The 26,474-nt window shown below is 41.9% G+C and overlaps 1 protein-coding gene and 1 pseudogene across 8 annotated transcripts in view; one reads left to right on the plus strand and one right to left on the minus strand.

The window, feature by feature from the left end:
- The window catches only part of IGF2BP2 (insulin like growth factor 2 mRNA binding protein 2), a 128,654-nt gene that overhangs the window by 40,796 nt on the left and 61,384 nt on the right, over positions 1–26,474 (minus strand). The gene's annotated exons all lie outside the window — the stretch shown is intronic.
- Positions 8,733–8,984, plus strand: LOC308558090 (small ribosomal subunit protein eS27 pseudogene; annotated as a pseudogene). Its single transcript has one exon. The product of its transcript is annotated as a small ribosomal subunit protein eS27 pseudogene (transcript).

Here is a 26,474-nt window from a genome sequence, read left to right on the forward strand (position 1 = left end):
CTCAGACAACAAATGTGGATCTTTCTCCTTCTGAAATATAACAGTGTGCCTCGCTTAAAAATAAAAATAAAAAGCCAAACTTAGAAAATAGCTTAGTAGAGTGATTAGGTATAAGAAAATAATTATTTGTTCCTTTAAAAATAGAATAATCTCACAGTTCCTTTATTTTAAAAGAGAAAGCAAGCTTCTCTAAACAGACATCAATGATATTTCTCATCCTTACTGCCACAGGACTCTTACAGCAGCCTGCCAGCAGGTCTGTCTTCTGTTTTGTGTCTCCGTCTCTCTCCCACCCAGCTCACACTAGGCTGCCAGTGACTTTCTAAAACACAAATATAACTGGTTATTCCTGCCTTCTGCAAATGACTCCCTGTCACCACGCCCAAATTCCTTTCATGACCCTGTCACTGCCCCCTTCTATATCTCTTAATCATTAAACAATTCGGCTAGGGAAACAAAATCATAGTTAATTGTTGAGATATCTGTGATTCTGCAGAACCATTTCACCTGTATTTATAAAAAGGTAAAATGCCAGCTTGCATGTGGCATATGTTCAATTTAGCCAGAAGTCTTATCAGCCACCTTGGGAACTCTAACTTCTTATCTAACTCAGACACTGTTATCCCTCACGCTGGGGACCTGAGTAGAGAACAAAATTAACAAATTTTGGGAACTCAGCTCACAGAATCTCAAGTTGCATTTAAAAATTAGGCCAACTAAGGCTCGGTGGATCCCCAAACTGCAAGAGAAGCAACAGAGGAAGCAAAGAGATTCCTATGAGTGAGTGGGATTCAATGAGAGATTCTCCTCAACTAAGTCCCATTTGTTTCCATAGCAATTCTGAGCTCCATGAGATCACACATAGAGGGAAATGACAGCACCATGGACTGTGCACTCTCTGTAAGAGAGGCAAGTGTGCTAACGGACTCCAAACACTGTGGGAGAGTCGAGATCGAAACCACCAGAGCTTTGGGCCACACACTCCTCCTCTATGCTACAGTCAGATTCCATTGCGTCCCATCTCCTCATTAGTATGTGTTTGAGGCACTTTATCTGTTACCCATTCCTCATTAGTTCTGAAAGTTCCCCTTAAAACTTCTGAACATTCTGTACAAGAGACACCCTGTGCTAAACTAAACTAGGACCTAGGGCTCCTCAGGGGAGCAAATGAATAACTGGTGATCGCCAAATCCAATCACACACACAGAGGCAGGGCACAGGAAATGATTAAGAGTCAATGAAACAAAATGTTTAGTCACTTTGTTACAAAATTATTAAGAACAACTGCCTCTGCCTCTATGGAATCTAAAATAAATGTAGTATAATAAATAGTTGTTAGAAAACTAAATGCTTTCAACACAAAAACTGTCGTAAAGTAAACAAAAATAAGTTTGGGGGTTTTTTTAGGGAGAAAAAACATGTGATCAGAGTAAAGTCCTTGGGAATGTGAGCAGTGTTATGGGCCAAACCATAAAAGGATTAAATCAGATATTACTGTGGTGGCCAGTTGTCAAGGTTGTTGAGCCAGGAGGGCTGCAGTTATGAACCCAGGAACTTCCCTTGCTCTATAAACACACATCCACAAAACCATAAACCCCCACGTGGCTCTAACAACTATACTTATGCTTTATGAGCATTCAGGGACAGGATCTCTTGAAAGTCCACTGCTTGAATGGCACAGAAATCACAGAAATGATAAGCAATAAGCAAGAGTCTGAGACATGGTATCTCATTTACCTCCCATCCTCTCTCAAATAGTCAACTCTTAAAAAACCCTTGACTTTTCACAATTCCATATTTTCCTTCTAAGGAAAGCATCAGTGATTCTTCTTGTTTAAAGAAGTAGGAGAAGAAAAGAGAAAAGCCAGTGGGATAATAGGTGATGATAAGATGTTCGTGCGAAGCCAGGTCAGGCTGCTATTCCTGGGCAAGACGGTGAAGGGCCTTCTCTATCGGGTTGGGGTATAATGAGTAGAATTTGCAGTTGCTCCTCAGAAGAGTTTACTTAAATATAAATGCCCTTAGAGAGGATGATGATAAAGGTACTAAGGAGTGAACTCCTTCACAGCGTCAGGTGACTCCTGGCTGACAGGCCCTCCTGGCCCACGGCTGGACGCGGAGCACACCTGCAAGCCTAATAAGCCTTTGCCACTATCACTGGCCCCAACCAGGGCTGCACTGAACCTCATGGGACAAAACAAAGTTCGAGAACCCTCTCAAGAATATGGATTGCTGGATGGAGAAGGGTGGGGTGAATCAGACAGGCAGGCAAAGTCCTCTGAAGGCTAGGACACTCACGTGTGCCTGAATATGAACAAGCATTTACATTCAGAAAGGTGAGATTTTGAGAGGTAAAAATCTGCATGCCTGCTTCCAGCTTTTAAATATCTAAACCGAGTAAGAACTGAAAGTATTTTCTTCAATGCTTGTTTTCTGCTGTGATGAAGATTCCAGTTAACAAAACCAAATTGTGTTTCTATAGAGGTGATTAATAACTCTTATAAGGCCTTCAACTTATTATCTGTAATTAAGACTAACCAGGGTAAGAACAAATATTTTCGCATCATAATTTGAGCCTAGATAAATATATAAACACGATGCAGTACAAGTTATAATTGAGTATATAAATGCTTGCCTCGTGTGGCACATGGTAAATACAAAATCATCTTTGTAAAGGCAAAGGGAGCCACGTACCCAGTAACCAACAACTGTGCCATCCTTTCAGCATCCCTTTACTTTCAAATAATTGTTTACTTCAGTTCTCCAAACAGCACTCAAATATGTCCCCTCCCTTCCCTCCCTCTCTTCCTTCTTTGCTTCCTACCTACCTACCTGTGTCTTTTTCATTTTTTTCCCTCATAGGCCCAAGTAGCGCCTAGAACGTAGCAGGTGCCCAGCAATCAGCAAATTCTGCAGGAGCATTTGTTGCTGACAGCTGGCTTCTTTTTCCTGGCCCACTCCATCCCATATTCTGTCTTCCAACTTAAGAACATGGGCTTACTGAAGACTGACTGGTCTCCAACCAAGCCATTTCTTTCACTCCAGTCTACGCTCATCAGCTCAGTACAATAGGCTGCTGACTGGAAACCGCTGGAGAAGACATTTCCTGACACAGTGGGCACCACATACGCTTCCTGTGATCAGATACAATGACTCATGTGGACATGGTGGGGTTTTTTCCTGACGACAGGAAGTACGATGGCATGTCTTGGCTAACTGAAGAAATAGTTTCACAATTAACAAAATCTCAAGCCAGGAGCTTGAGTCCTCAATGTCTGGGAATGAGGGATAAACCAACAGCACTGTACTTCTGAAAAGAGGGAACTGTTTCCAGCCGTTATAAAAGACTTAGATCTTATTCATTACAGTCAGGATGATTATCAATGAAAGTTACATTCATCTCTGCTATAGCCCTAAGTCCCATGGAAGCAGAGAGAAGCAGGAGCGGGCCGACAAAGCCACACCCCTCACAGGAGCTCCCTCAACGTGCTGCGGGAAATCAAACAGCACGCACCATGATCTCACCTGCGCTGAGGGCGGGGAGGCAGGGACAAGCCAAACCTGACATTTTATCTGATTTTGGAGAATAGAATGATTTCTAAGATTAAACTAAAAACTTTTCCAAATTCACTTAACGAATATTCATTAAACACCTATTATATGCTGAGCACTTAGTTCTAGGTTCTGGGGTATAGTGGTGAACAAAATAAAAGGTCCTCACATTGCTTACAGTCTAGGAGTAAAAACCAAAACAAAAATAAAGCAAGACAATACTGACCTCAGCAACCCTTAGCACTCTCTATTTGATTTCAATAAAACAAAATAACGTATTTTAGAGTTGGTCCCTTGATCCAATGAAATCTTCAAGGAAAAAGGCCATCCCTGCGATTTCCTAGCTCATATTTTTAGGTTTTAGCTAGAAATGAACCAAATATCTTTTAACACCTATTTCTGCACAGTATCCTTATAATTAATTGCAGCCAGTAAAAAGCAACACTCAGGCCCTTGTTTCCAAGAGCCATGGGGACATTAAAGCTGGGACAGGTATTTCTGTGTCTCACAGCATGAGACACCTGCATTCCCACAAAGGGGTGTTGGTTAAGCTTTCATTGTCAGCCAGGGTCTGCCCTCTGGCACCTGACCCCCTGAGGTTTCCTCTGCTACCAGACAGGGTGCTCTGGAGAAAATAATAAAGATCGTAAGAAGAGTTATTTTTCAAAACTGGGAGAGGTGTCAGAAAAATCACTTCTCATACAGCACCAATAAAAAATAACAGTACTTCACAGGATACAAAGAAAAAAAATCAATGAACATCTTCAATACTTCACTAGGTGCTGATGAATTAAAAGGACAATTATTAGCTCTTAAAGCTAACAATACATGATTGGACTACAATGAAATTCACTTTGCAAAGCCTTGAAAATAGCCAACTTTAAAAACAGATGAATGAATTGGAGAAAAATGGCATATCAATTATTCTTATTTGAAAAAGAATCAATCATCTAAATGAGGCTTCGTCTTAAGATCCCTTTACATCAATTCCAAAATGAGACAAACGAGTAGGGAGATAACTCCAAATATACAAATTTGATTTATAACCAATTTTGGGAGACTACACTTACACAGAGAAATTTTTCCAGTGGTGCTGACAGGAATGCTAGATTCCTGAACTGTACCCTTCTGAATGATGCACATCCTGCCCCTACCCCTGCACGTCCACATTCTAGCCTGATGCCCCGCACACAGCAGCCGCTGAGGAAGTCTGATGAATGAACGAGTGTACGTGACAGGGTTAACATCTCTGGCGCTTAGACATGGAATTCCTTCCAGCAGCTGATTCACACTCCCTTCTGAGTTCCCTGACTTACAAAGACAGTAAACAGAGCATCTGTCTCAGTTGGTTTCTGGCTTTTCATCACTTCCTCTCAAGCCAGCACCAATAGCTGAGCAGGCCCTGGCCGGCCCCATCAATGGGAAGCTGCACACAGGAGTCAAGGACCCGACTGGAATAAAGGTGAAAAGCTACCTGGCTCAGCAGGTGACCCGAGGTCATGCTACCACAGCTTCAGATTCCATTTCTTATCCCTTCTCCCCTCCCTGGGTGCAGTCCCGGGTTGCCTCCTACTTCATGGGACCCTGCTGTTCCTTTCTCTGTGTGCCAGGACCTCAGCAGCACAACTGAGAGAGGGAAGAGTGTTTAGCAGGTGCCCTCCCCACAGCTGTTCACAGAGTCCCGGCCTCCTTGGTATTGCGGTGAGCTTCCACCCTCTCCTCTCATTTGTCCCTCATCAAACCCCAGGGAATTGTGAGAAAGAACTCCGTAAACTGCAGTGCACCCTAGAAATGAGGGTTACTTTGATAGAAGCACAACACTCAAACTCCCCTTGCAACTGTCATTTCCAGCTTTGGTACTGACCTGCTCAGGAGAGCCGGTTCCTTGTTTTTCTATGAAATGTGGATCAATCTGACCTCACCTGATGAGTCACCAGACGGTGATCAATTAGAAGGGACTTCGTGGAGCCAACATTGAACCAGGAGAGAAGCTACTGAAATTATATCAAATCACCTGTGGATTCAGGCTAAAGACCTATTTCAGGATAATTTCAGAAGCTGAGAAGACTGGCAAGCCAATGGACTATGAAGAGCACCTTGATTATTTTGCTTAATTCGGAATACTTTTGTTCTTTGGGGGGAAAGACAAAATTATTAATATTCAAGCAAGATACTTGTGGAAATGCAAACACCTTTATTTACTAATGTTTATAAGCAAAAGCAAAAGGCCTTGACTTCTTAGGGAACAATGATTTTAAAAATATATAAATTTAAATATATTCCCTGGATTTTCTAACTTGATAATTCTTCCCCACCCCTATTATTACCAAAGGCTACCACTATTTCAGCATAACAGAGAAGCAGAGGGGGAGGAGCACTGAGCTGGGAACTGGAGATCAACGTCTGAATCCCAGCAGTACCTCAACAAGCTGTCAGACAGACCTCGGGCCAGTCATTTAACTTCTCTGGTTAATACCTCCGGCATGAGGCAGCTGAGACAAGATGACAGGCAGTTAGACAAGATTCTTTCCAAATCTAAGATTCACTTCAATTTGGCATCAAAACAGAACTGTCACAGAGAGAAGGTAAGGAGCAGCAAGAAGTATCTCCATGGACCTAGGCTACAAAGAGAATCTGAATTAAAAAGAAAAAATCATCCAAAAAATTCTTGCATTTTCTTTGGGTCACAATTTTAAACAACCTAATCAGTAAGTTAGATGGCAAAGTCCATAGTATAACTGGATGGCTTAACAATCCAAAAACAGTGAGTTTGTGACTTCACCTGTATCACAACCCACCTCTACAACCACATTTATTCCATTTCTTTCCTTCTCTATCTTATTACAGAAAGCTTTGTTTACACTTTCCCTACTGCCAAGGCTACTCAGGGTGTCTGGGTTTTGAAGGTATAATGTTATTTCATGAAATTAACTATGAATGGAAGGTATAACACAGCTAAGTAGAAGCTTGTCCATTTCCTATAGGTATATACAGGTCTTGGAGTGTAACTGAATGAGGAGACTACACTTGCCTCCAAGGAATTCCACTGATGTTGTAAACCAGAGGATCAAAGCTTATGTTTCCACTACAGAGAAACAGAGCTCTGGCCCATAATTCATATGTTGGTTAATTAGTATTGCAGTGATACTTTACTTGTTATTGCAACTCTGATCTAAACAGCTCTGTAAAGATGGCATTCATATTTTTAAAGCAAACACGCTGTAGCAGCAGGTGAGAGAAACTGAAGGCATGGAACGTTTACTGGAAAGCCAGCAGTACTCAACTTTGTTTAATGGAAACACCACGAAATAACTGTCTACGGCCCTTTGCAACATTGGTCAATGATCTAGGTAACAGGTGAGAGAGACTTCAAAGGCAGGGGGAGGAGTGTGTGGTAGATATCAGGATGAAAAGTGTTTATATTACATAGAATTCTTCTTAAGATTTTTATGTAGTGATTCTGCAGATCTCGACAAATCTGGACACAATATCTACCACTCAACTTGTTTAAAACAAATTAATTTTTTAGAAATAAGTACTACATATTTTTTGCACAAAGTTCAAAAGGTACCAAAATAGAAAATATATATAGTAGAAAAATTCACCTTTCTACACCTATCCTTCAGCCCTCCAATTTTGATACCCCTTTTTTTTTTTTAATCATTCCAGAGTATGCTATAACAAAAGCATGTATGTAAATATTCTCTCCTCCCCCAAAATACAATTGTTAATGCTCTGTATATGCTTTTTTCACTTGGAGATTGTTTCATATCCCACAAAGAGCTGTATTATTCTTTTTGACAGCTGTATAATATTCAACTTTATGAATGTATCATAATTAATTTAACTGGTCTCCTACTGATGGGCATATGATGTTTCTAATCTTTAGTTATCTCCAAAAAACCAAAAATGTTGTAATATCTGTCTGTCTACCTATCTAGTTTTGCACATGTGTGATTATATCTTGGGAGATAAGCTCTTAGAAGTGGAATCACTGGGTCAGAGGACTGTACATCTGTAATGTCAACATACAGATACAGTGTTGTTTCCCCACACATCTGAAAAACCCAGTTATCAAAATTGATTTCTGCCCATTCATAGGTGGAAAATACTATCTTATCTGCACTTAAATTATGAATGAGGTTGATGATTTTTCACATGTTAAAGAACCTACTGCACCTCAACCACCCGGGGGAACTCCACAGAATTCTTCCCTGCTTTTATTCAGTGTTATCACAGGTGACTCCTCGTTTGATTCACTTCCTTCATTTCAGTTATGCGATAAACCCTTACTGAGTATTTGCTATGCTGGACACCAGAGAGACAGGTGAAAAGTGCATTCCCCACCATGAGGACCCCACAATCTAAGCATCACCAAGGAGGCATCAGTGCACCCGCACACCAGGCTGCTATGACACAGGCCCGCACATGCTGGAAGGCAGCGGGGTGGCCAGGTAGACAGGAGGAAAACCTGGCAGGGCCACCAGGGAAGGCGATGCCTCAGCTGAGTCCTAAGCAGTAGGAGGCAGAATGGGCCAGGTGAACAAAGTTAAGGGTTGAGAGTGCCAAGGGGGTTCAGAAAGGCTTTCTAAGTCAGGGAATGACGTGCACAAAGGTATGGTGGCCAGGGGGGTTGGTCTGAGAGGAGCAGAGAATTCTTCCAGGGAAGGTCAAGAGAGCAGACTGGAGAGGCTGGCAGGAGCGAGATTAGGAAAGGCTTCCTGTCTCCTGAGTTGAACCATGAAAGTGATAAACCATTCGCCAGACCCAGAGAGGAATCAATAAGCCCAGAGAACACCAGGTGAAACACTGAAGGACACGTAAACATAGTCCCAGCATTAACTTTCTTTTCAGAAGCTGTTTTCTCTTACTGACTTCCCTCCTTAGAGAAGAGAGCCTTGTGGCTGTGAAAGTGTGGGTGCAAGTATAGTTTCACCCTTTCCCGTGGCTGTGTGCACCCACCACTGGGGCAGCCTACTGATAATTTCTCACCTTCCTTCGACACAGGGCTGCCAAGCACACTTAACCAGCAAATTAAGTGCCTCTTTATCTTAAATTAAAAGCATCTCACCAACTACTATTATAATACTCTTCTGTTCCCCATAGGTATTCACCACACAAGTGCAACAGAGAGATTAAAAATATTGCCTTTCCGGTGGTGACGACCTCCCCACGACAATATGCCTCTCGCTAAGGATCTCCTTCATCCCTCTCGGGAAGAGGAGAGGAAACACAAGCAGCAGCTCCTGGTGCAGAGCCCCAATTCCTACTTCACGGGTGTGAAGTGCCCAGGATGCTATAAAATCCCCACCGTCTTCAGCCATGCACAAATGGTAGTTCTGTGTGGTGGCTGCTCCACTGTTCTCTGTCAGCCAACAGGAGGAAAAGCAAGGCTTACAGAAGGACGCTCCTTCAGAAGGAAGCAGCACTAACAGCACCTCCAAATAAGATGAGTGGGGAACCACCAAAATGTGTTCATTGGGGTGGTTCCCCACTCATAAAAAATATATATTATATATTATATAGTATATATTATATATTATATATTATATATTATATATTATATATTATATATTATATATTATATATTATATATTATATATATATGTATATATGTTAAGAGTGCTTTATGTTAGTGGAAGATGATTGAATAACATGATCTGAATAATGCCTCCATCAAAGTAATGTCCTATTTACTTATTGCAATGATTTCTCTGCCCAACATATTTTTAGAATTCTTTTATTGATATTTTCTGCCGCATCTATCCAATAAACATTGATTTAACTCCTTTGCCTTTGGTCTGCATGCAATCTTACAAACATGCTCTGTGCCGACACAGAATATATGCCTCCTTTCCTTCTCCTTCCTCTTTCTATATTCAACAGAAACAAAACAAAACCCAGAGGCCTTGCCTATGCCTCTGCTAACAGCAAAGAGCATATCTCTCTGGGAGGGTAGCTACTTTATTTGCCCCTTTAGATGCCAGGACTGCTGAGTTGGCCACAGTGCCCATTCACCAACCTCTTGTCATAAAGGATTCATCCCCCTTTCCTTCTGGGAGGTTTAAGAGGTACAGTCCCAGGGACAATAATACCCTTGGCTGTCTTGAGCTCCCTGTTCTGGTCAGAAGAGGGCATTCCTCAGGGCCATGCCAGGCCGTGGGGAACCCAACCACATCAGTGATCATCTGAAAGGGGTCAGGGGGGCATTCTTCATTTCCAGGTTGTATCAGGTTAACATCAGTTGCCAGGATCAAGATTTCATGTTAACAGAGAGGAGGCTGCCCAGCTTGGCAGGGTCAGTGCCCTCACAGCCCCTAGAGAGTGCCTTGTGTGTTGCAAACAAAACCTTGGAAGCAAGACTTTCTGTGCTGTGAGTGGTTTATTCCGAGAATGGAACTCAGAGAAGTTTTAGAAATCTATATGCAGTATCATAGACAGACAGACTTTATAATCCGTAAGCCAAGAAAAATAGTTTGCAAAGGCTAAAAGAAAAGAACCCCATGGCTAAGAATTCGTAAAAACAATAGTACTAAGGGAAAGACTGAATCGGCAGGATCACAGGAGGTGGAGAGGAAGCTTTGAAACTTGGAAGGGGCAGAGAATTAACCGGCTAAAGGGCAAATGGTGCAGAATGTGACTACAGGAGGTGACACACTAGAACCCAAGTAGTGCTTGGAGTCAACAGAGGACAAGGAGACCCATTTATGCCCCAGGCCTACACCACTGGGGACAATCTAGTGTTTTCTGGATGGGAAGCAGGGACCACCAAGATTCCTTAGAATTTATAAGGTAAAAATATCTAGTTTTGGGAGGCAGAGAGGGAGAGAAAGAAAAGTGAGAATGAACAGGAATGACATTTTCCATTCCGTTCACTGACAGTTTTGCACAAGCTGCAAATACCAAGGGGTGATGTGGATAGAAGCCCACCACCTCAGTCTGCCTTCCAGGACCTCAGTCCAGGAGGTGAGGAAGATGGGACACCAAAACCTACCACCCAAGGTAACTGCCAATGACAGAAGTGGTGCAGACTTCACTATTACAAAGCACTTTACACACATCATCTAATTTATCCTCACACTGGTCAGTAGCCAGAAGAGAATTTAAGTCACTTGCCCAAGGTCTTTCAGCTGTGATGCGATTATAGAAATTTATAGACCAATTATAGAAGTTTCATGGATACTTATTATAAAAACCATAAGAGACACTGTGAATTCACAGGGATTCCAAGGACAATAGTGCCCACACAAGGGACAGGTATTGTGCTTTACGAACACTAATTCCAGTGCCTGAAAGAGCCCCACACTGGCATTCAACCTGGCCCAGACGATCAATACCTGGCTCGTACTTGCTACATGAATGAAAGTGGGTGAAGTATTAAGTTTCCACTTTGTTCATACTTTCTTCTCCTTCTAAGTCGGTTTTCTCTCTCTCTCAATTTTATTTCTATAGTTAAATCTTTAAACTTTCCTACCTCCTCACCTCAGCAAATGAATTACAAATTTTATTGGAAATCAATTCTTTCTCTAAAAACTGTACTTTCATTCTATTCTGGTTTCCTCCAGACTAATAAAATGCTGCTTATATCTATCTAGACCTCATGTAGGTCTCTCATGTACCCAACTTCCTCCTACCTTTCTGCACACTGGCCTCAGCCTTCATCTGAAAGGACATGAACACCCATCTAGTGAATCCCCTCTGTCATCAGGATCCGCAGACCCTGGGGAAAATTCGCCCATGTCAGCGTTCTTCCTGACTCTTCCTGCTTACAGAGAACACTCCTCTGGCAAGTCAGGGCAGCCTTTCGGTCTGTTTGAGGTGCCTTTCTTCTGGGTGGCAGACAGATCAGCCTCCTGTTTACCAACCACTCACCACTAAGGCCCTTAAGAACTTCCAGGTGCAGTGTTTGTTAAGCCCCATATTGTAGGAGGTGAAACGGGCACAAGAAGAGATCAATCACCATCAGGACATGCCACAGGAGTGAGATAAGAAATAAGAGCAATTCAGCTTCATAGGTTTTCAAAAACTGAAGGAGAGATTGCAACAAGAACTGAATCATACCTCAATACAGCATTGCCTCCCTTCACCAGCCATGAACCTCTAGTGAGGAACAACATTGACAAATTTAAGTTTTCAATATTATATCATTTTGTGCTTTCTGGAGGAGGCATAGTGAGCTTGGAAGCAGGTGATACAGCGGGAGGGTGGAACAGGTAAGTAAAGTGAGAGGCTTGTGTGATCCACACTAGGATAACCAAACCATAAACAAACAACCCAGTCAAGGCTGCACAGACTCCAGGAAATGACTCTCAGCTCCACTCACACACAGCTTCCTGGAAAACTACAGGGATGGCCTCTTTACATCGGGGCTGGTGGGCACAGAACTAAGGCCTGATGAGGGCTGATGCTGTGTACTTGTGTAAACACATGTAAAGGTGTACACACACACACACGTGTACATAAAAACATATGCAGTAGGTACTGAAGCCCCCCCATCTAGGGTTTTGCTTTCTGTGATTTCAGTTACCCGTGATCAACTGCAATTTGAAAACATTAAATGGAAAATTCCAGAAATAAAGAATTCATAAGTTTTAAGTTGTGTGCCCTTCTGAGTCGTGTGATGAGATCTCCCACCATCCTGCTGTCCCATCCCATCCAGTGCGTGAATCATCCCTCTCGCTAGCACATCCACACCACCCACCCTCACGTCACTTATTAGCCACCTCAGTTGGTTATCAGATCGACCATCATGGTATCGTGGCGCTTGTGTTCAAGTAACCCTTATTTTACTTCATAATGGCCCCAAAGCACAGGGTGGTGATGCGGGGGATTCGGACGTGCCTAAGGGAAGCTGTGAAGGTGGAGAGACCATATTCACGTAGTTTTATACAGTATATTGCTATAATTATTCTCTTGTTATTGTTGTTAATCTCTTACTGTGCCTAATTTATAAATTAAACTTTATCATAGGTTTGTATATATAGGAAAAAACCACAGCATACATATGGTATTACCCATGGTTTCAGGCATCTACTGGGAATCTTAGAACATATCTCCTGTGGATAAGGAGGGACCACTATACATTTATATACAAATTATTATATATAATTACATAATCATAATTGTGTTAAGAATCTACTATGTTACGGTGTTTTCAAGACCTGACTTTTATTATAAAGGAAAACTGTTAGCCATAAAAACATTGTTCTCTCTCCTCCCCAAAGGGATATGCCCTTTGTCTTGCTTGTGCTAAGAGTTGAAAACTGTTGAAATGTTTCTTGTTGGCTAAACTGGAGAGAAGACAATGAAATTAAGAGACTTACAAGTCTTGAGAATTAGGATCCACTTAGGTTTATGTCACAAGGGGAAAAGGTTTGTGGACATGCTTATGATTCCATCAAATCTAGACAACCAAGGCCCCCACCAGGGGCACAGTCAGAATTGTACAAATAACTAACTTTTTATCCTTAGGAAATGATGATACTGGGTCATATTTTCAATACTTAGAATTTACTGCTTGGCTCCATGGCAGTCTACAATCAAAAGCTTATCATATAAAGATATCTTCATAGAGTATTAGGGCTGGGAAGGTTCTTAAGGAAAACCCTTTCATTTCATAAATAAAGGACAATGCATCCCAGAGGAGTGATGTGTCCAAAGACGTGAAGTAGTTTTTTGGATGAGAAGCCACATCTTCTGAGTCTAGATCCTTGAATCTTCTTCCCACCCTAATGTCTCTGTTGGCAGCACCCATCCCAGTCACTCCTTTACCAGACATGATCCAGTCCATGCTCCAGGGACTACGCCAGCCACCTCAGGAGGACTGAGTGTCTTTGATATTCCCAGCTTTTAACAGGCACTGAGGGCTCCAAGGGGAACGACATGCAATCTGTTCCCTGCTGTAGCTCCCAAGCTAGTGAGGGTCATGTGGAACTAAACAACAGATGACTGTAGACTGCGGTGAAAACCATTCTCGAAGAAAGGACAGGAAACTATGAAAGCTCAGAGGAGGGGCCATAACCAGCCTTGAGAGAGGGGGTAGAACCAGAACTGAATCTTGAAGGAAGAGTAGGCATTATCCAGGGAGCAAAGGGCATTCATCTTGAAGAGAAAATAGCATGAGCAAGGTTGGGAGGCAACGCCAGGTTTGGGCTGAGCAATCCCAGAGAAACCAGAAGAGTCAAACCAAGAGATGTGCCAGACTACACGGAGATAAGTCTCTAACTCTAAGTGAGGCTGCAATGAGCACAAGGTCAAAGCAAACACATGCCAGAGCCAAGGAGTCCTAAGTGGGCACCAGGCTGGGCAGGAACAAACAGGGCAGGAGAGACCAGAAGAGGCAGTGAGCCTCTCAGACAGCACATGAGCAAAAGGGCCCAGATGAGGCCTGAAGAGGCAAAACAGGCAGACACAGAGACAGTCACCAACATCACTTTCTGGGCTCTTCTTGCTTATTGGCACCATATGTGGTCTGAGGACTAAGCTGGCTTGAGCCATCAGTCACCAAGAGTCTTGATTCCCTTGAGTTGTGAGCCCTCCACAGGACTACACCTGGAAATGTAGGGAGATTGGAATCTAAACTAAAAATAAGTCCTAGTGAGTTTTTATAAGTGCTATCCTTTTCTCCCTGCATCCAGGCTTTTGCCTTGATAGAAGTTGAGACAATATAGCCTAGAGGTTAAGATTTGAGTCCAGGTTCTGCGTTCGAACTCTACTCAGCTATTTACTACCTGGCTGACCCTTGACAAAGCTGCTTTAACCTCCCTGACTCAGGTGCCTCATCTAAACTCTCCAAATTGTTAGATTAGATGAGAATGCGTAGAAAGTCTTTTAACACAGTGCCTGGAAAATTGTTCTGTGATAAGTACTCTTGAGTTCCATTTCAAAGGTAAGCCTGATGCCCAGCTGGGTGTGGCTCAGCGGTTGAGCATTGACCTAGGATACAGGTGATCGGGGTTTGATTCCCGGTCAGGGCGCATGCCAGTTGCGGGCTTCATCAATGACTCTCTCAAAGGTAAGCCTGGCTGGTGTGGCTCCATTGGTTGAGCATTGTCCCATGCACTAGAAGGTCACTGGTTTGATTCCTGGTCAGGGCACATGCCCAAGTTTGCAGGCTCAATCTCCAGTAGGGGGCATGCAGGAGACAGCTGATTGATGTTTCTCTCTCTCTCCTTCTCCCTACCTCTCTCTGAAGTCAATAACACTTTAAAAAAAAAAAAAAAAAAGGTAAGCTAGGCTATATTTTAAAAGCACTTCCACATCAGGCTGGACTTTATGACAGACTGTATTTTCCAAATATAATGGCAACAAAATCATGCAAGAATCTTATGATGTAACTTTGACACTCCTCCCACCGAGAGATAGGCTTCTATGTTCCCTCCCTTTAAATCCGAACAGACTTATGACCACAGCAAAAGTGATAGTGTGTGGCTTCTGAAGCTGGGTCCTACCCTGCCTCCCTTAGAAATGCTTGTCCTTGGAATCCAGCCACCATGCTGTGAGGAAGCACAAGCAGCCACAGGGGAAAGACCACTGTTCCAGCTGACAGCTCCAGCTGAGGGCCCAGACAACAGTCAGCCTCAAATTGCCAAAGATGTGAGCAAGCGAGCCCTCAGATGTCAAGCCACCCCAGCCTCTGAATCTTCCCAGCAGAGGCTCCAGACATCACACAGCAGGGACAAATGACACACAGTGCCCTTCTAAGTTCCTGATCCAAAGAATCCATGAGTCCAAAATCTGGTAGTAGTTTTATGTCACTTAGTTTGGGTTTGTTGCACTGCAATAGATAATCACTACAATTGTTTTAAGGCAGTAGAGGGCCATGAAAAGTTTGAGTGGCGAAAAAGCCAGATCAAGGTTTCTAGGTTAGAAGGCTAACCTGACTGCAGTGGGCTGAGCCTGGTGGCAGAGGGACCTAGCAGGAAAGCCCTGATGGAACATAGCAGCTCCATGTGATGCAAACCTGAATATGGGGGCAGGCTGGGGTGAGAGAGTGGTTCAGGGGGACACATTAGATGTAGGGGTTGAGGGAAAGAGAGTTCAAATGACTCCAAGGTTTGAGCTAATGGTGGAGCCCCTGACAAAATTCAGTTCATCCAGAAAGGGGACTAATTTTTCCCCCCAGGTGGGTAGTTAGGGGAGAGGAGAGAGTAAATTCCATTCTACACATGTGAAATCTGCATGATGTCAGGATAATCTAAGAAGATGTGTCAAACAAGAAGTTAGAAATTCAGAACTTGAAGTTGAACACTGGTTTTGGTTAAAATCTTTAAAACAAATGTGTTTAACTCTGAGATTACGCTGAGAAAAGGTCTCAACCCCAGCCTATGTTTAGGGGAACAACAGACAAAAGGAATCAGTTTTGGTCAGTCCCAGAGGCAGAATTCTGTGAGTGTAACATCACCACAACAAGCTTTGGAAAAGTGTGGTCATTATTAGTGCCAAATGCTGCAGAGAGGTCAAAGAAACAAAATACTGAGAAAGGAACCAAAACCAAAAGGGGAACAGTAACGGACCCAGGGTCCGAGGAGGGCATCTACCCCTCTAACCAAAAGTGGAATCAGACACGCAAACTGAAGGCTGCAAAAACACAAAGCCTGCTAAGTACATCAGTCTTTCGCCTCCATTCAGGTAGGTGACTTCCTGTATGTCTGGAAAGGGGAAGTGGATAGAAACTGTTAAAAATGAGACGGTAAAACGCACATTTCCAAGTGTACAAAGTGGGCACAGGAACACCTGCCACTTATCTATCTCACAGAGACAAAGTGCAGGTTAGATGCCAGTAAAGTGCTCTGAGTTCCCTGGCACCACAGTAGATCCGATCCCTATCTTTCAGCATTCCAGAGAAACTGTTCTGAGCATTTGTTGAACTCTACAACATTCCTGTGAGGTAGATATTATCACTGCAGGAAGAAACAAAGGCCACACAGCAAGTCAAAAGCCAAGGCGAGATTAGAACAGGGCCTGCCTTCCGCGTGGGGAGGGCCGTTGGCTGGATTCCTCTCGTGTCAGTTATAGATTCTTTGATCTGCAACAGGGAAGAGGCTTGCTTCTGGGGAGGTTGTGAAAATAGACTCATTAATGACCATAAGGTTCTCTGAAAAGTACAGAGGGGGATATGGAAAAAAGGTGCAGCCACCCAGACTCTAGAAACAATAAAACAAATTCCAGGAACAGTGGGGATTCTATGAACAAACAGCAAGGGAGATTAGGGCACTGGGGAAATCAGTCTGGGTGGTAGCTAGGAAGGTACAGGCGTCTGGGGAAGGACCTTGGAGAGGTGGCCGTGAGCCAGCTGTGCCACACACGCTTCCTTCTGCCCCTTCACTTTGGGCAGACACAGCGTGCAAGCAGCTGTGTTGGCAAAGGGAGAGCAGTAAACTGGGTTACTCCCAGGCTGAGTCGATGAACAAAAGAGCAGTGCCACGGAACAGAGAGGATCGGATCAGATCAGAGCACCTGAGGGGGCCCCAGAAACAGTGAAGCAGAGGGGGGATGCTTTTGTGAAATATGTTACTTGAAATCCTGAAGAAGCAGCATCACAATTCTTGAATAGTACATCTACCTTTTTCTAAAAACTCAATTTCTTAATAAAAGTAAAAAAGCAACAATGACATTGTTTGAATTGTAGTTAGGCCCTTGGGATCCCTGAGACCCTTTCATGGGTTCCATGGGGCTAAAACTATTTTCCTAATACTACCAAAATGTTACTTCCTTTTTTCACTGTGTTGATATTTGCACAGACAGCACAAAAGCAATAGTGGATAAAACTGCTGGAACCTTAGCATGAATCAAGGCAATGGCACCAAACCTTGTACTAATAGTCATAGTATTCTCACTGTTATACATTCTTAGTAAAGGGGTCCTTGATAAGCAATAAACATTATTAATTTTTAAAAAAATCTTGGCCCTGCAATATTGATCTTTTAAAATATTCTGTGTGACAAAGCGGAACGTATGCATAAAGCGCTTCTGTGTACTGAAGTAAGATGTCCCAAGGAAAGGCACTTGTGTGACTGCTTGAGTTGTGAGCTTAAATAGCCACTTTCTTCATGGAATACCACTTTTAGCTGACAGACTGACAGACAACCATGGTTATTCAGAACTGGGTATTTGACATTCTTAAAAAATGAAGTGAACCTATTACTTCCAAGAAAAACAAGTGACAGTGTTTGTTATTAAAGACGAAATATGACCTCTCAAGCAAAAATCAGTTCTGGAAAACTTTTATTTACCAGCAGGAGCTTGCAGTTTCCCATCTTTGAAGACTTTTGGGAGGAGACTGGTCATGATAATGATGACTGCGATTTTTTGATACTGTATAATACAGGATGTCAACATTTGGGAGATCTAAATACAGTAATCCAAAATGACGAGTGTATGATGTCATAAAATCCTGCTAGTAAAAGGTTCTAACATAATAAAATATTAAAGTTCATTCATATGGTTTCAGATAGAATACGGCAAATAACCTTTAAAAACTACTAACTGTCAAGCTTTGGTGTAGTATCAAAGAAGGATACCCATAATTATCTGAAAAGGCTATTGAAATACTCTTCTTTTTTTCTAACTACATATCTGGGTAAGCCCAGATTTTCTTCAAATACTTTAACTAAAATAATAAATTACACCAGATTGAGTGTGGAAGCATATATGCAAATCTGTATGCCTTCTCTTAAGCGAGGCATAAAAGAGATCTGCAAAAACAAAAAGGTAAACTATACATTTTTTCTCACTAAATTTTTTGGCTTTATAAAACAGTTAATGTTAATAAAGTGTTATTTAAATTAATTATTGTTATCGATTAAATAGTTTCAAACTTTCTTAGTTTTAACTTCAGATATGGTAAATATCAAAAGCTCTTTGGAGTCTTCAATAATGCGTAAGAGCATAAAGGGGTCAGAGACCAAGAGTTTGAAAATCACTGCTGGACAGCATGAAATCTAGAAGAGAAGCCCAAAGGACAAATTGTGCTGCTTCATCACCTTCTAGGTGAGAGGGACCGGTAAACAACCACCATGAGTTCAAGGACTTTTCAGTAAGTAAGCCAAATTCTCATTAGGCTTCATGGCTTAATGATAATAAGCATTAAAGATCACAGTAGGTGCTCACCTCTTCTCTCTACTTCCAAGCACCTGTATATCCCTCTTCTAAAGCATGAAGCACATGGTTCTGATACCTGCTAACGTAGCTCAGCTGGGAGTGTGAGGCCTTAAAAAGACAGAAGTTTGTCTCAATTCTAGCACTTCGCTCAGTACTTGGCAGACAGTGAAAATCAAAAAAGATCCGTTCAGCTAGTGAGATGGGTTAACTTCTTACCATGCACTAATAGCAACCTGACTTCTCCAGGGGAAGAATGCTGGCCAACTAAAAGGGATGGTACAGGTTTTTTAGTGTTTCTCAGTACATTATTCAACTGGCATTTTCACTCACTATCAAGTCCCTTGTTGGTTATATTGGTGTGAATCCTGACACTGTAAAAGTCAGGAGCCAATCCAAGACAAGCTCTCCCTGCACCCTCCCCACACTGCAAGGGCCTCGGGGACAGACACTGGCCCCTCTCTGTGATAGCAGTGACACCAGCTCTCCAAAACCAACAAAATGCTTTTAAGCAGCCAAGTTGGAAGGAAATTTTTTAAATAAAACGCAGAACATATAAAGCCAACTGCTACATGATCAGGGACTTTATAACTCAATTAGGGAAAAAGCTTTTTCTCCAAATTTAATGTAAGCAATGTGTGGGAATAAAGGATGGTAAGTCCGCTAATCCCCTGTGAGCATCACAGACAATGCAATGTGTATAAATTATGAAAAGTTTTCACATAGCTCAGGATGTTACAGCTTCCTTCTGGAATGCTGCTACTGTCCTATAAATCTCCCCCACCCCTGCCCAATGTTCTCTTATCCTGTTGTCCCTCCTGCCTCTTCCCTTCCTTCTGCCTTTCCTTGTTCTGCTGCTCCCCCCTCTATTCACATAGGAACTGAGGAAGGATTAATAAAGCTGACGGGCATAAGACAGTCACAGCCTCCTTAGTGTTGCCAAAGAATGTGATCTTTTCCCCTTATCTGTATAGAGTACAGAAATCACCTAGACTCATCCCCTCATTTTACTAAAGAAAAAACTGAGAAAAATAATATTGTGACTGAAATGCCATACTTCCTCAATTTATTTAAGTTTCAGAAAAACTGATGCCTAGGAAAAGGGAGTGGCCATACCTAAATTGGGGAAAGAAACGGAGAAACGGTAAGAAGAGTGTCAGCATCCACTCAACACCATTTATTGAGCATCTAGTATATGTTAGGTGCCAGAGGCCCTTTGCTAGCACAGGCAGACAGAGAAAGCCCTAACTATGTATTAAATATTTAACAGATATTAAATCAAAGAAAAAAAAAGCAGGAGAAAGAAACACAAACAGCACAAAGGAGAGCATAATAAATACAGTAGTCTAGGAAAAGAAAAAAACCTGGCAAGGCTCTCTGAATGGAATAGGGAAGAAAGAGAGGAAAATATAACACATGTATTCTGATTAAAGAAAAAAATGTAATATCTCACTGCAAGCAAAACCGGGTAAAGACTAAGCAATTTATTCGTATTGCAATTTAAGGATTTGTTTAGAAAGAGTGTGTACATTCATTACTGGAAAAGGATTTCTGGCGACAATGAAAAAATCCCACAATCACAATATTCAAGTATTTTTCAGAAAACTCTTAACCCTCTCACTTCGCCACAAGAGGGTGCAAAATTCCTTATTATTATAGTAAGCAAGGGAAACCCTCTTAAACTCCTATAGGTAGCTGCCCACCTCTGCTAGACCCCCGGCCCCCCCACCCCAGTCTCGGGTAAAGAGCACCCGCAGAGTAGGCACAGTAATCTCCATTCACATCGGTTATCTCAAGTAATTCTAACAACAGTGCTGTGAGGGTAAGGCGAAAAGCATCAACCCCATTTTAAAGATGACGATAATATTAGAGCCCAAACTGAAACTAATTATGTCTTCTGATTTTCAAATCCCATATACATTTTTATTATTTCCTGATAAGAGCAAAATCAAGACCCATACTGCAATCATTCAGTGCCTGTATCCATCCATTTTACTTTTTCTGAGCAAAGAGTCATGTGCTGGGCAGATCAGGAGGCTTTGCAGTGAGAAAGCTCCTTTTAAAAAAGTGTGTGTTAACACCTGGCAATTATTTTTATGGGTTTCCAATGAGGTGTGAAGTGTGCTGACACTTGTCTACAGTATTCTATGCAGCATTAACATGGACTAGAATAATATTAAGTGTTGCTTACAACAGGGAAATTAACTGTACACCCAGTTAACTGTGCACTCATTTCTTTGGACAGATCTTAAGAGATTCAGGCTAAAGCGTAACTCCAAAGGTCTTCTCTTATGAGAGATGGTATTGCACAGTGGTTAAAGATTTGAATTTGGCAGCCAGACTACATGAGTTCAACTCTAGGTTTTGCCACTTATTGTGGATCTTTGCCAATTCCTCAACTCCCATGACTCTGTCTCCCTCTGCAGAGCGGAGAGAAGAGCAGTGCCTACCCCAAGGTTAATAGTGAAGATACAGTCATTACATAGAAAAGCACACACACAGTAAGTTCTCAAGCTACAACCACCCCCAAAACAGTGCTTATTTTAGAGGACAAAGTTATTAATTATAGTGATTATTAAAGAAAACAATTTTATATGTTTTATGTCACAGTAGAACTGTATTTTATGACAATATGTACCCTTGAAAATACACTGAAATCCCTTAAGAATCTATGTGTGCAGCAAATTATACCTTAAAGAATTTATAGCATAAAATATAAGTTGCTAAGAAGTATACAGTTCTCATATCTTTGCTTTAATGACATTGTCTGTCATGTCTACAGTAAATACGATGCCAAGTCCTGGGTCAGGAAAGAAAAGCTAAATTTCTGAGCTCCTCGCAGAGGAGATAAGCATTACCCAGCAGAAACGAAAGCTCCCTGTCCCAGGAGCGTGAACACCTAGGTTGTAGTCCCAGCTCTGCCACTAATCCCACATCCGTAGCTCCTAAATATCTCTAAAAATTCACTTTTTCTTTTTCATTCTTACCAGCCTGGTTGCAATTCATATCCTTATCATTGTGAACTCCTAACTGCCACAGAAGTAGACTCATTAAGTTTTTTTGAATTAGTGAATAAATGGGGCTGGGAACAATGACACCAAAGGAGAAGGCAGCAAAGATACAGTGGGGGTGGGGGTGGGGGTGGGTGTGTGTGTGTAGGATGATATTAGTTTACAAACTATATACATACACTTTGTTCCCCGAAGTCCTAGCTCAGCTCTGACTTGGTAGCATGCTAGGCCACTCTGCGCTTATTTGATCTGTAAGTATCTTCCCTCTCTCTCAGAATGTTCTAGTAGCTGTGTCACAGGCTCCACAGGGGACCCCGGATCACCTTTTTCAGTCCTGTTCAGTTTACCAGATCAAATTCACTAGATCATTAAGGTTGGCTGCTCCTGCATCCAGTGGAAGCCGCTTTGGCACCTCTAGGTCTAAGGTGGCACTGGGCCTAGGCTCACTAGAGGTCCTGTGGGCTCACTAGAGGTCACAGGTCTGAGTGCCTTCCAGCTCCTTCCAAGGGCCCCAACAGACCTCTGATCCCTTCCCATTCCAAACATCACTCCTTTTAAGACTGCTCTCGAAATTTGTGTATTGTTTGGACATCTCCCTTACCTGACTCCTGTGAGACAGAGATAATTCCATGGCTATATACCAATGAAAGGTGGATACCTTTTACAGCTTTTATCTGATATCCCCATGGGCTCTGGTGCCCTTTCTGGAGATACAACTTCACATACACATGTGCAAGATCATTGCCTACACATACAACTGCAATATCTCACCGAGTTCAAAGAATGAAGGACTGCACTGCCTCCTAGGCTCCCTCAGGAATGCTGCCACCTGCTTACCCAGGGAGGCTGTTCATTTTATAGTAAAGGAGGCTTCCCTGTATCTTGCTCACAACCAGGAATTCCCAGCAGGGGACACCATGGAGGGAGGAATCAGTCACCTGATGGCAGAGATAATCAGCTAAATTCTTAGGGTTTCAATTTAGGCTTCACCCACAGCCTGCAAGGTTGGGCTGCAGGATGCTGGGGACATGCCTGAGCTTGGCTTCTAGGAGGTGTAATAAGACTCTTTCTTTTGACCCTGATATGCAAAACTGTGCACTCAGAACTGGGTGGCAAATCCATGCTAGAAAGGGCCATGATCTCAGCCATCAAAATTAGAACTAGAAAAGCCCTCCACAAATGCAGGCAGGACAGCTCAGTCGTAAGGACTTCCTAAAAAGGGCTTCTGATACTTCTCTTGGGATTACAATTTACAAGCCAACTGGTCTTTCCATGAAAATAGCTTTTCTTAATGTTCAGCATTAATTTTTATTTCTTTTTACATACTGCTTTGATTGGTTCTAAATACATTTTCTCTCTCCATGACGTTTACATCCTTCGCATTCTTAGGGACTGTTATCATATCCCCTTTAATCATCCTTTGGCCAAGCTATACGTATTTATCTCCTTTCATCTTATCCTATGTCCTTCCTTCCGGCAGTGCTGGCTCCTCTTTACATTCTTCCTAATCTGCCCACATCTTTCTGGAACTTTTGCACACCCTCTCTTAATAAACAAGCTAGGTACTCCCTGCTTCCTAAGAGTTCTCCGAAGACTCCCACAGAATACTGGACTAGGAATCTGAAGTCGTAGTTCCAGTCCTGGCTCTGCTCCAAGTCTCAGTTGTCCCTTCTATAAAATAGGAGTGATGCCTCTTCTGATTTGGTCAAAAGAACATATAAAATAATTTTTCAGATTACAAAGTACTGTGCATGAAGAATACGTGCATATTTACTCATGTCATTTTAAAAGCATAAACAAAGAAAAATATGATTGGAAATAAGTATGTCAAATAATAGTTGTTAAATCTGGTGGTGGCATTAGGAGTAATGGTTACATTATTCTGTGTACTTGGAGCTTTTAATTTTAACCTAAGGGATTATTCATTTATTCATTCACTAAAAATATAGGGTGTCCAAAAAAGGTATATACACACTTTAACAGCGGGTAACTCACTTTTCACTCCCTTTCAGGTTTAAAATAATGGGTGAAGCCAGATTAAGCTTTGAACAAAGAAAGTTTATCCTAAAGTGCCCCTAGAATTTTTTAATGGGGTACATGAAAGATAAAGTTTACAGTACAAAACTGGCAACAGTCAATGAGTTGAAGGCACACAAATACCGAACGAAATGATTCTTGATGTTGCGATTCCATTGCTTCGCGTTACCAGCAGTGCCTGGACCAGAACGGTCATCAGTTTGAAAACAGGTATTGACAAAGAAAATTATTCATTTCTGTAGGTTCTTTTAAAATTTGAAAATGAGCTGTATGTTAATAAGCACTGGCTTTATAATCACTCAAAGTGTGTATACATTTTTTGGGTCACCCTGTATATACTGACCCTCTACTATATGTGAGACAATGGGCTGGATGAAATGGGAGAACATAAATGAGGACTTTAAGAAGTTATTATTATTCCAAGTTCTTAGGAACTCACTGCTTGGTTTGAATCTCATAATATCAGAAAGTTATTGCTGCTGTACCTTTAAAAATATGTGTTATGGTATAACTGGTATAATTTCTATATCTTGGATTAATGCTTTATGTTAGAACATTGGGGTGATTTTTAATTACTTCTTTAGAATAGATAATAAGAAACAGAATTACTAGATCAAAGGGTGTGCTCATATTTAAACCTCAAATTTTCAAATAGTTTCCCAGAAAGGGTGTGCCAATTTATACCCTCATCACCAATATATGAGTGTCTCTTACCATACAATTGCCAACACTGGGTATTATCTTTTTTCCCCATCTAATGAATTGTTTTTAGAAATCATAAACAAAAACATGATTAAATCTAAAATAATTTATCTTGGTGTCTATTTTGGTGTCACTTTATGATAGTTAAGTGTTCAACAGGGGGTTAGATCATAAAGATGAAATAGACCCAGACCCTGCCCTCAAAGGGCTCATAGCCCTGGCCAGTGTGGCTCCGTTGGTTGGGTGTCGTCCTGTGCACCAAAAGGTTGCTGGTTCGATTCCGGATCAGGGCACATGCTGGGGCTGTGGGCTCGATCCCCAGTAGGGGGCATGCAGGGGGCAGTTGATCAGTCTTTGTGCTCTCACATTGATATTTCTCTCTTCTCCCTCTCTCTCTAAAAATCAATAAATAATAATTTTTTTTAAGGGCTCATAAATCCAGTGTAAAAGATAAACACCAATATTTATAGAACATGGTGGGAAGTGTTTCTTCCTTGAGAAGTACATGTAAAGCACAAAAAGAACACAGAAAAGGAAGCCAGGAAAGCAGTCAGGGAGGCTTAAGAAAGTGGTGACATCTGAGTTGGGTTTTGAAGGATGAGCAGAAGTGTAATCCAGGTATAGAAACCAGTTGTTGGTCTTTGCAGCCACTATACTCCTCTCCCAGAAAATGTTTTATTATATAAAGTTTTAACAATCCAGATTTAAGCCTCATGGGTAGTTTAATTATTTTCATCTTTAAAATTTGCAGTTGCATTTCTGACCATGAAAAGAGCAATCGGCAAATCTTCCTGCTACTTTATCCAACAACTGAGGATGCAAGATGACTCCTGCTTCCTTCACAGAAGACGTTTCACAAAAGTGGGAAGGAAGCCATTTTTTAATACAAACTTTAAAAACCAGACTGTCAAGCTTTAAGAGGATCTTTAATTCTTAAAGATCCTTAAATAGTTTCTCAACTATTTGACAAAGTGGGAAGTGGGAGGGTATATAAAGTAGATGAATAACTTTCCTTTCCACTCTTAGAAAAATAAATCAATTAGATCTACACAAAATCTAGTTTAAAAATAGAATAAGAATATATTAATGGCATCAGATCACTTTCAAATAATAAAAACACCCCTAAAAAGCTGCTCTTTTACGTGCTTTCACATCATTAGTGGGAGAAATAAGTATCTGTTTCTGGGATTTAATTGTTCTAAAAAATATACTCTTTGTACAATATGGTTTTCAGCAGTACACTTAAGGGGGGTGGGGCGGTGCAACTGTAAGTATATCAGGTTAAAAGCCTCTAATTTATCCCAGAAATTTCAAAGCCAAAAACACCTCTCTAGGTCACTAATCCTCTGGTGTTTAAATTGCAGAGGATTTAAATAGAACTGGCAGAAAATCACATACAAAGGGCCTCTGGTCTTTTATAAATTAGAAAATGACTTTTGAATTACTTTGTCAATTATTTTCTTTCAAATTTAAGCCCTTCCAATTGTGCTTTATGGCTCAAATGTCTTCCTAAAGGCTTTGTTATCAAAAGGCGCGTGGAATATAATTAACAAAATAAACTGATGAACAAAATAGAACCAGAGACATAGAAGCATGGAACAGACTGAAGAATCTAGAGGGAAGGCGGGGGAGGGGGGAGGGGGAGGGGGGAGGGGGAGGGGGGAGAGATTAATCAAAGAACTTATATACGTAAATGCATAACCCTTGGACACAGACGACAGTACCGGGAAGGCCCAGGTGGGGCAGGTTAGGGGTGGAGGGAGTCAATGGAGGGGGAAGGGGGACATCTGTAATACTTTCAACAATAAAGGCAAATTTAAAAAAGAAGGGAAAAAATGGAAACAGATCTTCCCCTGAATCTAAAAGCCTGGCTTTCTCCTGGCTCCACAGGAATCACCACCACCTGCCGGAAAACAGCTGAGCGTGGCCGGGAGCAGACACCTATCATCTCTGACCCTGCGCCCATGATGGGGACAGCTTCTCTGACCAGGGAGCTCTAGGGGAAAGCTACGACCCCAGAGCCCAAATAAGCAACCACACGGAGCTATGGTTTCTGCCCAGCGCCGCAATGCA

This window comes from Miniopterus schreibersii (genome assembly GCF_964146895.1).
Source record: "Miniopterus schreibersii genome assembly, chromosome: 5".
NCBI lineage: Eukaryota > Metazoa > Chordata > Mammalia > Chiroptera > Miniopteridae > Miniopterus > Miniopterus schreibersii.